Consider the following 5,177-nt stretch of genomic DNA (forward strand, 5'->3'; position numbering starts at 1 on the left):
CCCTAAAGGGACATTGTACCTAGCCTACTGTAAAACCCCTGGGTCCCGCCTTCCGCTGTTTCCAGGTTAGAGATAATTTCCTGCAAGATCTGGTAGAGGATCAGGACCTATTCTTCCTTCTGCCAAGGTAAAGAATCTGCCCCTTCTTCCCTGGGTGGGCCTCCCCCAGTCTATGGTGTGACTCCTGGGCTGCAAGGAATGGCTTCTGGGGCTGTTCGGGGGGGGGGGGGGGGCTGGGAGGAGCCATGGGGACAGACTGTGACCAAAGCCCCTGGCTGAGGGAGAGCAGGAGCATTGTGACGTGGGTGGGGCATGGAGGACTGTGGGGACCGCTCCGGGCCCCCGGCTGCTGCAGTAGCAGCTCACGCTTCCTCTCTCCTGCAGCCACCCGGTGAGGCTGACTGGAGGGGCTTTCACCAGTTCTTAGGCAAGCAGCCCCTGGACAGGTGCACTGAGGACTGCCAGTTGGAGCCTGTCAGCCATGCAGGGAGCCTGTGGAAGATGCTGCTCCCACCGTGGCCCCTTCACCTGCCCACGCTCCACCGACGGCCCCCTCGGCCTCCTGCCTCCACCCTGCCAGCAGGACCAATGAATTCCTCAGTTTCTGTTGGTTCACACTCCTCCCTGAGTGCTTCCTGGCTAGCAGAGCCTTTCCTCCACCCGGATGGCTTTTCGCACCAGCCACTTGCTCTTCCCCCTTCCCTGCCATGTCTCCATCCTTCGGAGGCCTCCCCTCGGCCTCTGACAGCCTCCTTGGCCCCAGAGCGGCTGAACTCTCCTTTGACTCTCCCTCAGTGTGACTCAAGGGCACCCCATCTTGCCCTATCCCACAGAGCTCTGCTCTACACACACCTTGGTCAGCTGACAGGACAGCTTCTCCTGTCCCAGCCACCTCGGGCCTGGGCTGCTCACGCGGCCCCATTTTAGCCCTGTCCTGGTGACAGGCAGCTGCCAAAGCCTGGAACCTGTCCACCTCAACACGCTTGGAGTGCCACCAAGCGCCTCTGTCCCATGGCCCACCAGAGACCTTGTTCTGGGGAAACCCCACACACAGACAGGGAGAGACTAGGTCCCTCCCTCATCAACCCAGACGTCCAGAAGCTTCTGGAGATACTCATCGCCAAGAGAACAGAACTGAAGTTTTGGAAGGAGAAGGAAAAGAAGGAAAGTTCATACTACCAGCTGACCTCTTTCGGGAGAATGTTCAAGTCCCCAGGTGATGGGCAGGACACCATGGGCTGCCGGCCCTTCTAGAGCATGAGGGGCAAAGCAAAACAGCTGCTCGGTCCTGAGAAGCCCCCACATCCCAAGATTCCAGGGGACAATTTGGAGCAGAAATGCAGCCAGCTCTTCTGGGGTCTCCCCTTTCTGCACAGCGAGTCCCTGGTGGCCACTGTCAGGGTGACCGATCCCCCACTGGAGTTCCCATCCATCATATTCAATGAGCTCTCTCATGCCTTGCTGCTCCAGATTCAGGCCAACGTGGCTCCCCGCCTCTCACTGACCCAGGACTTAAATATTTGACACTTCAGACCCGCCCCAACCCTTGACTCTGAACTTGTCCCCACCTCAGCCCCTGCCTCTGACTAGGCCCCAGCCCCTGCCCCTCCCTCTGACTCAGTCCCAGCCTGTCTCTCTGGACCAGGCCCACCTCCGGCCTCTAGCTCAGCCCCAGACCCAGTTCTGCCTTGCACCCTCTGTCCCAGCGGGACTGCCTTCTCTGCCACCGGAGATGGGGACCTGTGAGGTGTCTTGCCCTGTAGCCCAGAAGACACAGTCTTACATGTCAACTTCCATTCAAAACCTGCAATGTCACTTTGTGAAGAAGCACCTAGAAAGCAGCAAGGTACCCGCTGTGGTGAAAAAAATCTCAGGAAGTCTTTAGCCCAGGTCCTCCAGACCTTCCGAAGGGTGGCCATGCCCCCAAAGTCCAAGGTTCAGTCTCTGTCCTTCCTGGGGACTTGATGGACTCTGCACTCTGGGAGCAACTGGAGTGGCACCTTTGGAAGAGGTTCATGAAGCAAGAAAGTGGCCCGCCCCGCAGGATCCAGCTATCACTGAAGACAGCTTCATCACAAGTTCCAGAAGGTGCCCCAGTCACACGGCTGGCACAGTCCCACAGATGGAAGCTGCCAGGCCACATAGAAGACTGGGTCCAAGTAGCCAGGAAGGACCATGCCAGGAAAAAGCCGGGGCAAGGATTCAAGGTCCAGTGTAGGGAGGATCCAGAAAGATCTACACAGGGGCGCAACGAGCTCTCCAGGGAAGGCTCCAGGAATAAATCCTGAGGAGTCAGACACAGACTTGAAGCCCTCCACAAGGAGCGAAGATGAAAAGCGCCCAGAAAAGGATCTGAGAACCCATTTCAGGAAGCTGGGGCAGTTCAGATAGGGTCAGATCCCTTTGGATGTTCATCCTTCCCGGCTGCTGTCCACCACACCTCAGACCTTCCTGGAAAGCCAAGCCATCACGGGAAACCTGGAAAGCCAGCACTTTCCAAGGGTTGGGAACCCTGCATGACCACCTCCCATGATTTTTCCATCCTCAGTCCATACACTCAGCAGTTGTTAGAAGCACATATCATAAGGCTTGGGGTGAAGCACCTGTGGGGGCTCCCCATCAAGGTTCTCAAGCCTATAAGCCTCTTCAAGTTGAAGAAGAGCTTCCTCCTCTCCCAGTCCTCCCCTCCCCGCTTAGCCACCTGCGTATCCAAGGCCGGCTCGGGGCCCAAGTTCGTGGGAAATCCTCCTCAGCCCTATCAAGGAGAGGTGATGAAAGAGTCTTATCCCACCTGGTGAGGGGTCCCCTTGGTGCTCCCCAGCCTACATGTGAGGAAATCCATCAGGCTCTGGCAGGGACCTCACCTGGTGGTGGCCCTCCAGCTGGACAGGGGGCCAGGCCACCTTCTCGGACCTTCACATACAGCTTTGTGGGCAGAATCTGGCAAAGTGAGACTGCCTCAAGGACTCTTATAAACAGCACCTTGGAGTCAAGTCCAAGTCCAGCAACAGCCACGAAGGAGCCAAGGAGGGTGAATAGGGGTCGGGTCTCATGGGACGTGACAGTGTTAGAGCTCAAGTTAAGAGTCCCAGCAGAGTGCCAAAGAGCCCAGGGAGGCTGGGGAGGTCAAGGAGGCCTCTGCCTGGGGAGTCACCTTAGAACCCCGTGTGCTGGCCAACAATCAAGGTCTCCATGTTGAGCTGAGATCAGGGTCTTCAGGGGAAAGCGACAGCCCATGACGCCACCCTCACCGTGCTCCTTCAAGATTGTGCCACTGAGAGTCTCCTTCAAGACTGTTAGTCCAACGTGTTCCTTGCTGCCGATGTCTTGGCTTCTCAGGGATCTCTGTCTGGCTTCCAGAGCAGGTCCAGTGAAGACACATCGGCTTCCTGGGTGCTGCATGGCCAAAGATTCCATGGCCAGAGCCTCCACAGGTGCCAGGACCCCTGGGACTGTGGCACCAATGTAAGAGCCTGAGCAGGTCATGTGTCCCCCCCAAGGAGAAAGAGAGCTCCAGGAGGTCCCCCTCAAGAAAGCCTGCCAAAGAATTGTCAGAACTGAAGGTCCTCCAGATCAGTGAGGTGAGACGTCCCGTCCAGAGCAAGGAGTCAGCAGAGGTCTCAGGAAGCAAGGTCTGTGAGATTTTGCTGAAGAAGGAGGAGGCTCCTTCTCTATTTCAGGAGAAGGATGAAACATTTGATACAGTGATTCTTTCCCAGTAGAGGCAAATGACTGGAACATTCCCTTCAAAAGGGCAAGTCTTCATCATCCCAGGACCGGGGACAAGTCATGGGCATGTTGGCCATGGACAGCGCTTCTGCCAAGTCTCAGGTGATCGTGACCACTGTGGGGTGGATCCTAGAGGAGAAAATGGTGCCTCACTAGGGTCTCAGGGCCTCGGTGTTCAGCTGGTGCAAAAACGATCTCCAGGCTTTGGCAGACCCCAATGTCTGCTACCACAGGGTCCTCTCCTACCAAGAGAAGAGAGTGATAAGGGAGACAGCCAGTCCACAGGGCACCCCAGGGGCAACAGCTATTCCAACAAGACCGAGTGGATCGGGTGGCCCTTCCCCAACAGTGTGCCAGGGTTCCCAGGCAGACCCTGCTAGTACAGGTCCCTGGTGCCAGGCCCTTCAGACCGCACCCAGCAGCCCCACTGCCCCAGGCACTGCCTCCTTCAAAAATACCTCTCACCTGGCCAGCCACTGTGTGCTTCTCATGCCTTTCCTGGGAGGACAACTTTCCTCCAAGGTAAAATGCAAACGGCGCAGAAAAAAACTTTTTTCTCACATTAGCACATCCTCTATGAGCTAATGGCTTCTCTGTGCCACAATTATTTTACTTCCTCAAAATATATGTTTTTTTTCCCCCTCATGAGTGGTGCTGGCCTCTGTGTGTGCTCTGCTGTGGTGGGAGGGAAGGATCAGGGTCCGCTCTCCCCGAGGGCCTGCTTTGGCTTCCAGAACAAATAGGGCCTTGGAGGATGGGTGACCTTAGGGGTCTGCCCCTGCCCCCTTCCTCGCTCTCCTTTGCTTTCCACGACAAGGTGAACAAGACCCAGACCAGGACTTCGCTCTGTCCATCCTCTCCCGCTTTCCCTCCACCTGGAACTTGTGTGGCTGTAGAGAGGGTCTGCCGAGGCAGAAATCCGGTCAGTCTCCAGGAAGATGGAGACCTAGGTCAGAGTGGGGCCCGCAGTTGGGAGGCACTAGGCTGGCCCTGAGGGAGAGGTGAGAAATCCTGTCCCTATCCCCCCAGTCTCCTGCGAGAAGTAGAGGACGGCTACCCCAGGAGCCTTCTCGCCCCAGGAAATCCCACCTAAGCTCCATGCAGCCCCTCTTCTCACACTTGGAGCAGCAAGGGATGTGCTCACACCTGGCTCTGAGGGTGTGTATGGGGTTCCGCAGAGACCCCCAGAGACCAGCCTGCCCACCCCAGGGCACTAAAGGGGCCTGCTCACTAGCACCCCTTCCTCTTCTGGGGGATGGAGTGTGTGGCTTTGGGCGGGGGGACCCTGCGCTTAGGGTGGGAGTCCAGGAAAGAGGCCAAGTGACAGGGTGTGCCCATGCCTGGTGTGATGACTGAGGACCCTTGGTGTCCCACTGCCACCCAAGGGCCCAGAGGGGAGAAGTTAAGAGGCCCTAGGGCTGTCCCACAGGGTCTCAGCCCCACTCCAG

General features: G+C 57.4%; 1 pseudogene; it reads left to right on the forward strand.

Moving 5' to 3' along the window:
- Positions 1–269: 269 nt before the first annotated feature.
- Positions 270–4,295, forward strand: LOC123945859 (annotated as a pseudogene).
- The last annotated feature ends 882 nt before the right edge of the window (positions 4,296–5,177 follow it).

The sequence above is a fragment of the Meles meles genome, chromosome 7 (genome assembly GCF_922984935.1).
Source record: "Meles meles chromosome 7, mMelMel3.1 paternal haplotype, whole genome shotgun sequence".
NCBI classification, from domain to species: domain Eukaryota; kingdom Metazoa; phylum Chordata; class Mammalia; order Carnivora; family Mustelidae; genus Meles; species Meles meles.